Source organism: Globicephala melas, chromosome 5 (assembly GCF_963455315.2).
Source record: "Globicephala melas chromosome 5, mGloMel1.2, whole genome shotgun sequence".
Taxonomy (NCBI): Eukaryota; Metazoa; Chordata; class Mammalia; order Artiodactyla; family Delphinidae; genus Globicephala; species Globicephala melas.
In genome coordinates this window covers 71,054,229-71,067,042 of record NC_083318.1, presented here as the reverse complement: position 1 = coordinate 71,067,042, position 12,814 = coordinate 71,054,229, and the positions used below count along the sequence as shown (strand labels likewise).

The following is a 12,814-nucleotide window of genomic DNA, read 5'->3' as shown; positions in this document are numbered from 1 at the left end:
AAGTATGATTATCAGAAAGAGAAACACAAATACCATATGATATTACTTATATGTGGAATCTAAAATATGACACAAATGAACTTATTTACGAAACATTAACAGACTCACAGACATACAGAAAAGACTGTGGCTGCCAAGGGAGAGGGCAGTAGGGGAGGGATGGATTGGGAGTTCGGGATTAGCAGATGCAAACCATTATATCTAGAATGTATAAACAACAAGGTCCTACTGTATAACACAAGGAACTACATTCAATATCCTGTGATAAACCATAATGAAGAAGAATTTTTAAAAGAATGTGTGTGTATATATATATAAGTGAATCACTCTGCTGTACAGTAGAAATTAACAAAACACTGTAAATCAACTACTTCAATAAAAAAAGAAAAAACTGAACAGAATTTTTGGGGACCTGTGGGACTACAAGAAAAGACCCACATTTTCTTGCCAATGGAGTACTGGGAGGAAAGGAGAAAGAGAGGACAAAAAGTACTGTGAGAAATAATGACTTCCCATATAAGAAAACTTCCCATATTTGTCAAAGGACATAAACCTGCAGATTCAAAAAACTAGGAGAACACCAACTAGGTAAATCCAAAGCAATCCATGCCAAGACACATCACAGTTATAAACTTCTGAAAATGAAACACAAGAAAAAACCTTGAAATCAGAGAAAGAAATAATACCTAACCTATAGGGGGAAATGAATTCTAACAACAGTGGATTTCGCATCATAGCCCTCAGAGGCCAGGAGAAAAGTAGCAAATATTTTTCAAGAGTTAAAAGAAATGTCAACCCAGAATCCTATACTCAGAGAAAATATCCCAGAAGAACTAAGGGAAAATCAAGACATTCTCAGACAAAAGAAAACCAACACAATTTGTGGCCAGCAGACTCCCCTCCCCCCCAAAATCCCCAGCTAAACAAATTCTATAAACAGAAAGAAAATGATAAAAACATGGAAACTTGGAATATCAGAAAAGAAGAAAGAACAAGGTAAGCAAAAATATGGGCAGACACATAGGATTTCCCTCTCCTTGAGTTTTCAAAATAATACGTGCAGGTTGAAGAAAAAATTATAACACTGATGTTGTTGAAATATTATTTAAAGAAAATATTTAAGACAATTATAAATGGGGTGAGGGTAAAGGTACATGAAAAAAGGTAAGGTTTGGGCTTCCCTGGTGGCACAGTAGTTGAGAGTCCGCCTGCCGATGCAGGGGACATGGGTTTGTGCTCTGTTCCGGGAAGATCCCACATGCCGCGGAGCGGCTAGGCCCATGAGCCATGGCTGCTGAGCCTGCGCGTCTGGAGCCTGTGCTCCACAACGGGAGAGGCCACAGCAGTGAGAGGCCCGCGTACCGCAAAAAAAAAGGTAAGGTTTACATATTTGAACTGATAAAATGATAACATCAACAGACTATGATATGTATATATGATGTTATGTATACATAATGTAATGCAACCACTACATATGCAAACATATGGACTAAAAAACACTATATATAAGTCAAAACGGAATTCTAAAGAATGTTCAAATAACCCACAGGAATGCAGGAAAAAGAAAATAGAGAAATGAAAAAGAGAAAAAACAATAAACAAATAAAATGGCAGACTTAAGCATATCAATAATTATATGAAATGTAAATGGTCCATCTACACCAATTATTAAGACAGAGATTTGGTAGAAATGCATTTAAAACATAACCTAAGTTTATGCTGTCTTTATGAAACTCACTTCAAATATAAAAATAGGGCTTCCCTGGTGGCGCAGTGGTTGAGAGTCCACCTGCCAATGCAGGGGACACGGGTTCGTGCCCTGGTCCGGGAAGATCCCACATGCCGCGGAGCGGCTAGGCCCATGAGCCATGGCCACTGAGCCTGTGTGTCTAGAGCCTGTGCTCCACAACAGGAGAGGCCACAACAGTGAGAGGTCCGTGTACCAAAAAAAAAAAAAATATATATATATATATATAAATATAAATATAGGGAGGTTGAAAGTTAAGGGATGGAAAAAATATATCAAGCAAAGTATACAAAAGGAAAGCATGATGGTTATATTAACATCAGATATTGCAAAAGAAAATTATCAGGGACAAAGAGGGATAATACATAATGAAAGCAGGGTCAAATTACCAAGAAGGCAAAACAATCCTAAATGTGTATGTACTAAACAGAGCTGTAAAAATGTGAAGGATAAACTTACAGAACTGAAAGGAGAAACAGACAAATCCACAATAGTTGGAGACTTAAACATCCCCCTCTTAACAACTGATAGAACATGTAAGAACTCAACATCACCACCACCAACCACAGAATCTAACTGACATTTATAGAACAATCCACTAAACAACAGCAGAACATACATTCTTTTCAAGTGTCCACAGAATATAAGCCAAAATAAGACTATGCCCTGGGCCATAAAGTAAATTACAACAATTTTTTAAAAACTGAAATTACAAAGAGTACTTTCTCTGACCATAATACAATCAAACTAGAAATCAATAACTAAAAGGTAACAAAAAGATGAAAAAAATCACTTGAAAACTAAATGATATACTTCTCAATAGAAATTTTATAATACATGGAACGGAATAAAAATTAAAATACAAAATATCAAAGTTTGTGGGTCATAATTAGGAAAAAGAAAAGTCTTAAATCAGTAATCTAAGTTCCTACTTCAAAAAGCTAGAGAAAGTAAAATAAACTCAAAGCAAGCAGAAGATAATAAAGAGCACAAATCAATGAGACTGAATAAAGAAAAACAGAGAAATCAAAGAAATAAAGATTTCTTTCAAGAGGACAATAAAATTGACAAGCCTGACAAAATAAAAAGGAGAGAAAACACAAATTACCAATATCAGTAATGAAATCGGATATCACTGCAGACCCTGAAGACATCTAAAGGATCATAAGGGAGTACTAAGAACAATCCTACACACATTAATTTGACAATTTAGATGAAATGAACCGATTCTTCAAAAAACTAGCACGACTCATCTTGTATATAACAGATAAACTGAATGGCCATATAATTATTAAGGAAACTGATTTCATAATTCAAAACCCTCTGAAAGAGAAACCTCCAGGCCCAGATGGTTTTGCTGGAAAATTCTACCAAAGGTTTAAAGAAGAATTAACACCAATTCTATACACTCTCTATCAGAAAACAGAAGAGGAGGGAACACATCACAATTCATTTTATGAAAGTAGTATCACCAGTAGTACCAAAAACTACTGTGTCACTAGAGAGTGACAAAAAAGATAGTGTCAAAAAAGAAACCTATGGACCAATATCTGTCAGGAAAATAGACATAAACCTCCTTAACAAAATATTAGCAAACAGAACTCAGTGATACATAAAAAAAAATTATATACCATGATTGAGTGGGATTTATTCCAGGATGCAAAGTTGGTTCAGTATTTGAAAATCAATCCATGTAATCTACCACCATAACAGGCTAAAGAAGAAAAATCACATGAGTCTATTTATTGATGTAAAAAAAGTGTCTGACAAAATTTAACACATATTCATGACAAAATTTTCAGAAAAACAGGGAATAGGAACTTTAACTTGATAAAGAGCACCTACAAAAAATCTACAGCTAACATATTTAATGATGAAAGACCGAACGCTTCCCCTCTAAGATCAGGAACAAGGCAAGGATATAGGCTCTCACCACTCTTATGTAACACATGCTGGAAGTTCTAGCCAGTGCAATAAACAAGAAAAGGAAATAACGGACATATAGATTAGAAAGAAAGAAAGAAACTTTCTCCATGATTGTTTACAAAGAAAATCCCAAGGAATCTAAAAACAAAAGAACAAAAAAAACCTTCCAGAAATTTCGAGTTCAGGAAAGTCACAGGATAGAAGATTAACATACAAAAATCGACTGTATTTCTATACGCTGGCAATAAATCCACGGAAATAAAAATTTTAAATGCAATACCATTTGCACTGCACCCCAAAAAAGAGAAAATAGATATACAGATGTAAATCTAATAAAACAAATCTCGGCAAATATCACAGGTTAGCTGCAAAGATCAAATGAGCAATGTGTAAGTAAACTGTTGGTAAAATGTAAAATATTATAGGATTTGTAAGGTGTATCATATCCATGCCTTCCTTATCTAAGGAAGATGGTGCTTTTCAGCCTGCTGCAGCTCAGTTATCTGGAAAGATATTCAACAATGTCACTCAGGACAGTCTCCTAAGCTGTCCTTATAAATTAACTAAAATATAGGGATTAAGTAAATTAGGCTCCATTACCCAAATTAATTATGACAGCAGGCTATAGTTTCTCTTTACTCATTGTGGATACCGAGAATTACACTTGAATCAAGGCACAAAATGAAGGAATGTTATCGGCTCCAAGCAAGAATTAGAATTCTATTTATAAAACTGAGATATGACTAAGAATGTTAACTGTGGTGTCTAAGTCATCTCTAAAATGGAATGGTGGGTGATATGAGGATTCTTAATTTTTCAATATTCATTTTTGTCTTTCAATAAGCATTTAATAAAAATGGTAAGTTTATTTTCTAATTAAGGCTTGTATAATTCAGCAGGCACTTTAAAATGGAGAAATTGAGTAAACTGTATACTGTTCTTAGCTTGATACTCACTGAATACAAAATGTTTTACAAATAATATATCTCAATATTAAACACTATCTTGCAATATAAAAACTAGACACTTCAAGTGGTTATCTTCACAGTCATGTGTCAACCAAACTACAAATTACATTAATTGTACAATTTTTAAAAATATGTAAATATACAATAAATGCACAGTTTGCAATAAAAATACACACATTGCCAAACACTGGCTACCATGACTGATGGGGAGCAAAGTACATATGCCATTCAATTATTTAAAAAATAAAGACAAAAATACTTCCTTGTTGGGCTTCCCCGGTGGCGCAGTGGTTGAGAGTCCGCCTGCCGATGCAGGGGACATGGGCTTGTGCCCCGGTCTGAGAAGATCCCACGTGTCGTGGAGTGGCTGGGCCCATGAGCCATGGCTGCTGAGCCTGTGCGTCCGGAGCCTGTGCTCCGCAATGGGAGAGGCCGCAACAGTGAGAGGCCCGCGTACCGCAAAAAAAAAAAAAAAAAAAACTTCCTTGTCAACTATCCCTTACTTTATAGGTATATCATTCCAGTCACTCAATGGTCTATGCACCATAAATGATGGCAACAGGTTACTGACATAATAAGGACTTTAAAATAACTTCTGGTTATTAAAGACCACAGAGATGAAGTAAATATGATTCTCTCATTACAGAGTTAAAGAATCCTTGTTAGGACTTCCCTGGTGGCGCAGTGGTTAAGAATCCACCTGCCAATGCACGGGACACGGGTTCAAGCCCTGATCCAGGAAGATCCCACATGCTGCGGAGCAGCTAAGCTCGTGCGCCAGAACTACTGAGCCTGTGCTCTCTAGAGCCCATGTGCCGCAACTACTGAGCCCATGAGCAGCAACTACTGAAACCCGTGTGCTCTAGGGTCCGCGTGCTGCAACTACTGAGCCCATGAGCAGCAACTACTGAAACCCATGTACTCTAGAGCCCGTGAGCCACAACTACCAAGCCTGAGCACCACAACTACTGAAGCCCACATGTTCTAGAGCCTGCGTGCCACAACTACTGAGCCCACGAGCCGCAAATGCTGAAACTGGTGTGCTCTAGGGCCCATGTGCTACAACTACTGAAGCCCGTGTGCCCAGAGCCTGTGCTCTGCAACAAGAGAAGCCACCACAATGAGAAGCTTGAGCACCACAACGAAGAGCAGTCCCCACTCACCACAACTAGAGAAAGCCCACGCGCAGCAACAAAGACCCAACACAGCCAAAAATAAATAAATAGATAAATAATTTTTAAAAAATCCTTGTTAAAAGAGATACTAGTAACTACTACAACCCTTCCACTTTACAGAGACGGAAAATTGCCACAACCACAGAAATCAACTGAGCAAATAAACAGGAAAGTCAGGACTTGAATTCAGGTCTCCTGATTCCCAGATTGGTGTTCTTTACCTCTCGGTAATACCAAAAGAGAAACACCTCTGGGAGTAGACATTAAAGTGTCTTTTTCGCCATTTTAATTTTCAACTAGACTCAGAAAGTTTATTTGTGGGGCTACTATCCTATGCAGGTTTTATAATATACAACACCAAGGCATATTAAGTTTGTAATGGCTGACAAGTAATCATAAAAAAACAAGACATAGAATCCCTTGATTTCTTCTTTCATTAGGGTACAGTACTTACCATTATTTTTATAAGCACGTATTTATCAAGAGAATATTTATTATACATAAGAGGCAGAAGAAACCCCTGGGAACAGGTTTTGCTAGCTTTTCTTCCATACATACAAAAAGACTGACAGATAAGAATAAATAAGCTACCAGCAAACATCTGCAGCATTAGCAGCATTATTTACAACAGGTACAAAGTGAAAACAACTCAAATGTCCACCAACTGATGAATGGATAGACAAAATTTGTTTGAAAGAAGCCAGTTGCAAAGATCACATATTGTATGATTCCACTGATATGAAATGTTCAGAACAGGCAAATCCAGAATCAGAAAGATTAGTGGTTGCCAGTGACTGGAAGGAGTGGGGAATGGGAGTGACTGTTAATGGGCATGGTGTTTCTTATGGGGTGATGATAATCTCTGAAATCAGACAGTGGTTAACAGTTGCTCAACTCTGTGAATATACAGTTGACCTTTGAGCAATTCAGGGGGTTAGGGGTGCTGACCCTCTGCACACTGGAAAATCCACATATAACTTTGCAGTTGGCCCTCTACATGCATGGTTCTGCACCTGTGGATTCAACCAACTACAGATTGTGTAGTATTGTAGCACACACTTAGTGAAAAAAATTCGTGTATAAATGAACCCATACAGCTCAAACCCGTGTTGTTCAAGGGTCAACTGTACTAAAAAACACTGATTTATACACTTTAAAAGGATGAATTTTAAAACAGGGGAGGGGAGTAAAAGCAAGAAATCTCAGAAAATAAACAGCCATATATATATTTTTTTTGCGGTACGCGGGCCTCTCACTGTTGTGGCCTCTCCCATTGCGGAGCACAGGCTCCGGACACGCAGGCTCAGCGGCCATGGCTCACGGGCCCAGCCACTCCGCCAACAGCCATATTTTTGAACAGTTTCCTAAAACAAAAGAAGAGGGAGCACTAGAGCCATAAATTAGAAAATCTTAAACTCCCTTTCTAAACGTTTAGAAAAACCAATTTCACAGAAAAATGAGCAATAGAAAAAGAGTAAGGCAAAATCCCATATAAAGTTATTAAATAAAAAATAGAGAGAATAAGGAATAGAATAACATTCCTACTAATGGTGAAACCTTGCCAAATATGTCCACCATGCACACACACAAAAAGATGAAAATTACGAGATATGAAAGAACATAAATCAGAATGAATGAACACTCAAAAGGGAGGTGGTGGAACACAGAAAAGAATCAGACATAAAATAAATCATTTCAAAATGAAGTCTAAGACAGAAGGAATACAAGAGTCACCATACACAGGACCTTATGCTTTAAAAGAAATAAACAATGAAAATAAACTTATAGAACAAGAAGAAATGAAGAAAGATGAAAAGGATTCAAGAGAAGGCAAGAAACACAGAAGAAAGGCAAAGAACACCCAACATGTGTACAAGAAGAGTCGCCACAAAAAAAGAAAGCCAAAGCAAAAGAACACAATAAAAAAAAACTATAATTCTAAAGAACTTGCCTAAAATTTTTAAAACTCTGCAATTTCAAATTGAAATAACACACCACATATCTGGGGAAATCAACTCAGAATGACAAACACTAAGACATATTCTAATAAACTATTGAACTTTAAAGGAGAAAAAAACAACCTTTGGACATCCAGATAAAAAGACCAAACGATTGGAATGGAAACAATTCTTTATTCCTGACAAAAATGGAGTCATATATTTAAGATACTCAAGGAAAGAAAATGTGAGCCAAAGATTTCGTATCTAGCTAATGACTTTCAAATATAAAAAGAGCAGACAAGCTGTCATCAACATGCAAAAATTGAGGGAATGGATATTGTTCCCATAACTCCTTAAGGAATCTGAGGATAAGCTTTAAACAAGAAAACTGACTGGTGAGACAATATCAACAGACAGGTAGCAAGCATCAAATATTATTTAAATGTAGGGCTGAGACTAAATGAGGCATATAAAGAAGAGTATATAATAGTTATTTATGGAAAAAGTTTTTTTATTTTTATTGGAGTATAGTTGATTTACAATGTTGTGTTAATTTCAGGTGTACAGCAAAGTGAATCAGCTATACATACACATATAACCACTCTTTTTTTAGATTCTTTTCCGATATAGGCATTACAGAGTATTGAGTAGAGTTCCCTGTGCTATACAGCAGGTTCTTATTAGTCATCTATTTTATATATAGTAGTGAATATATGTCAATCTCCCAATTTATCCCTTCCCCCCTTATCCCCTAGTAACCTATTTATGGAAAAAGTTTTATAAACTGCTTTTAGTAACCATATTGTATGGTATTACACTAATGTTATCCCCAGAAGATTCTGTGTAAAATGTGGGAGAAAACAAATTATTAAATGATAGTCTATTTCTATGTGTTTCTGAGAGAGACTTCTCGGAGCAGAATAAAAGAAAGCAAGCTTTAAGTTAAAAGAGGTTAAGTAATTATCCTCAAGCCCTAAATTTGATTAGGAAGTATCAGCATGAACTCATTAAGGCATTCAATCTTAAAAAATATACAAACACAAATCTACACATATATATTTCTAGTAATTGAAAAGAACTAGAAATAATGACCAACTGGATAGTAAACAGCACAACTAAAAACTCAGACTTTGGTTTTGAAATTCCATTTCCTACCAAAAGAAATCAGGATTTTTTTTTTTGAGAAATAACTAAATTCAGGTCTGTGGCAGGAAGTGTATAAGATGAGCCTATCTTGTCATACCAAGACGTTATCAAAGACTACCAGGGTTGTGTCAAAAAGACCTGAACACCAACTTGAAGATGCTTCTACCAAAGTTGGGAAAATACTCAGATCGAAACACATTAAAAAATGTTTAAATCTGTAAGTTTATAATGATATATATATACATATATATATATATGTATGTGTGTGTGTATGTATATATATGAAAAATATTGGTCACCTTTGGAGGATCCTAGATTGCCAATTTTTTATTTTGTAAACTGGTAAATAAAGGGAAAGAACAAGTATTGAAATAAAACCTCAGTGCTGGTTAACCAAAGAATAAGGTAAAGTTTCTCTTAGGAATGTTAGAATTGAAATAACCCAATTCTGCAATTCCTAATAAAGTAAGGATATAGGCATTATGCATCAATGCCTGCTAATATCATATGATATGAAACAGGCAACGCCAAGAAGTACCACCACCTATATAGCAGTCTTGCCAAAAATAACAACTGAATCTAATTAAGCATGTGGATAACTAACAATTTATAGGAAATACAGAGGAACCTGATAAATGACACCATGGAAAATCCAGTCTGTGTGAACATCTACAGGACAAGTGATTTGGTGGTTTCTTCAAACAACAAGGGGGAGTAAAGAGTTGGAGGAAAACTATAAATTAAGAGAAACTTAAAAAAGACATATATTAAAGAGGCAAAACTATAATTTCATTACTTGGATGATAAAAATTATACAGAAAAGTAAGGAAGTGATCACTGTAAAAATCTGGAAGAATGGCTATTCTTGGGAGAGGGGGTCAAGAGAGGATTGTGTTTGGAAGCAGATGGGTATAGAGTATCTGAGGTAGTAAGTTCTAGTCTCCTGATATGAATGGTAGTTACAAGGGGGTCACCTTATAGGAATTCATTAAGCTCTCTATGTATTATATGGTTTTCTGAATTTGTGCTATATTTTAAAATAACAAAGATTAAAAAATAGATTTATAAATTAGAAATCCTTTTAAATTTATTAATCCTTATATTCTTAGATAAATGTACTACAGTTTATGAAAGGACAAGTCAAAAAGTTCTACAATCTCCAGATATGGAGAGAAATGCTTTAATAAGGTTAAAGTATAAACTGAGGAAAACTACAGTATATGAAGAGGTGCACTAAGCTGTAGTTTTACTATTGTAAAAAATGTTTCCTCCTCTAATGGTAGCAGCATTTTGCCTTGTCTATAAACTTGGGAGTTAGGGAGGAATAAAAATATAATGAAGGTTAATTGGAATCAGGTGATCTTTTAAAACCACAGAATGTTAAAGGCTTTTAATATTTTTAAAATGCAGTCCTATTTAATCAGGAAAATCAAGGTACAAATTTCAGAGAGGTGGAAATTTTGATCTAGGACTTTCTCAGCAAAGGAAATTGATAGATGTAGTCAAGATTTAACTAAAGAGGAAAAAAGAATCTTAGAAAATCATAAAAGCCTTAGCAAGTCTAAATATAACTAAAATCTATTCAAGTATCATTACAAAGACAGCATGAAATGATCTAACAGAAATTTGTGTGTTTGGAGGGAGCCCCAAGAACAGCCCCCATGCTCTCTCCTTTCCTTCTCCCAATTGTATGTAACAGTCATGGGAAGGAGAGCAACTCCTTCAATTTTAACTGTATCTAAAAACTGTTTATGGCAGAGGCTGGCTTTGATCACAACTTTTAACAGAAGAAAAAGTAAAGAGGGGCTAGAACAGAGGAAAAAAAGTGAAAAGAATGTAATGCATGTATCTTGTTCATGCTTCAGATTCAATACGTGTTAGTTGATAGAAAAGGGAACACGAAATTTAAAATTTCGGATCCAGGGTAATGACAAAATTCCTGGGTTCATATCAATAAGGCCTCTTATAAATATTGCTTATGTCACCTTAAATATCTCAAAATATAGTGAATTAGAAAATTAAAGCAGTATTAGACAACTACCATCATGAACTCCTCCTTAGTTGTTTCTTTCCTTCTAAATAAAAGTATGTTTGTACATTCAAATTTGTCCTTATCTCTACATTCACTTCTCTAATTAGTCTTCATTTTCTTCCCCTGACTTGTTGAGGTTTCTACCCTGTTTATCTCTACTTGACTGAGTTCCCAGCAACTGGAGATAAATAAAATATATCTTTATCAAAGCAGTTTAAGCAGTCACTTCTACGAAGTCTTAAAAAAACACAATGCGTTCTTTCCCTCAAAGAGAAAAGTGGGCTGAAGAAACACAAAAGCTTTGCAAGAAGAAAACGCAAAGAGGGATGTGTCCAGCCCTTCCTGAGTTAGTGGCATGACTGTGTTCATCAAGAAATGTTTATGGAGTGTTTCTTTGTGCCAGGCAACACAGTTTTACTTCCCTTCCCATATTCAAACTCCAGCTACTACTAAATGCAATTAAAATCAAAGTGACCATTTTTCCAATAGTTAAGGAAACCATCTTCTTCCTCTTCCCATGATTCTGTGAGCCCTTAAAATAAGTAAATCAGCTTTCTAGAAAATGTTATAGGCTCATCCCCAGGAAGAGGAACAACTTATTTATGTGGCAATTTACTATCTAGTCCATGTTTCTCTACTGGATGGGATTAATGTGCAAAGGTACCTATGAAAACGTGGTGTCTGAATCCTGTCTGCTTCACATCCCTACAAGAGCAGAGAATCCCACAGTCCAATGCAGACTCCTCTCTCTCAAAGTCTAGACATGAGGGTAAATTAGAAAATCCATTTTGACCTTGGATCCAAGAGATATTCTCCAGCTCAGCTTTACCAGTAATTAAACTAGTATTTTAAATCCTATCATATATTGTTCCTTTTTCAATTGGTTTAGAACTTATAGTGTAAAATGATCATCACCAAGCCACAGTACTGACCAGAAAATAAGGGAGTCTGGATTAAGATAAATGAGAGATTAAACAAAATGAAACAAAAAGGAACAAAAAAATCAAACATGCACACGCACAAACTTCTCTTTCTTTACCATGTCATCTAGACAGCTAGAGGTACCAGGAATTATGAGACTGGGTTTTCCTGTTATCTTATCACAGAGGGCAGGCAGTTTGGTAGTTCAGAATCACAAAAAATAATTTAACCTCCACAGGCGTCCCCCACCCCCACAAAAAAAAATCAGCCAGAAGTTATGATCTTCTCGATCTAATAAATAGCAACGTAAAATCTTCAAGTAAAATCTTTAAATTATATAAGCGTACCTAATGCCAAAAAACATTATGAAGCAGCTTATAGAGGCATACAAAAAATAAAATTTATATAAACTTAAAATCCTCTCTTGCCCTGGTATAGATACTACAATCCTTTTATAATCATCTGTTTTCACCTACCTTCTACACCTAGAAGTACTCAAAAGTATCTGGAAATCTCAAAAAAGAGGTTTAAGGTCCTCAAATAATTTAAGAACCGTTTCTAAAATGATCCTTAATAAATCACCTTCTTCTCTATCAAAAGAGCGTAATCTATTCAGTCTGTTATTATTTCTGACAGTGGCACCAAAACAGACCCCTACTGGAGGCCTATAACCAGCCCCTGACATCCAAAACACAAACATTCCAACATTCTACTTTTCTATTTGACTATTCTCTTTTCTTTGGATTCTAATATCTAAAACTATTTCCTTAAATTATACTTAATTCACCAAATCATTGCTAAAACATCTGCATTAGTGAACTTGCTAAAGTACCTATTTCAGTACTTTTATAACCATATTAACTAAATCATTTTTTCAACAAATCAAATCCCAAGCCTCCTCTTTCCATATAATGTCCTGTTAGTGTTTTATCCTTCTTATATATATCTTTGTTATTTAT

General features: G+C 35.5%; 1 protein-coding gene across 5 annotated transcripts in view; it reads right to left on the bottom strand.

Annotated features, from left to right (window-relative positions):
• Nucleotides 1-12,814, bottom strand: part of SLAIN2 (SLAIN motif family member 2) — a 119,867-nt gene that overhangs the window by 51,891 nt on the left and 55,162 nt on the right. The gene's annotated exons all lie outside the window — the stretch shown is intronic.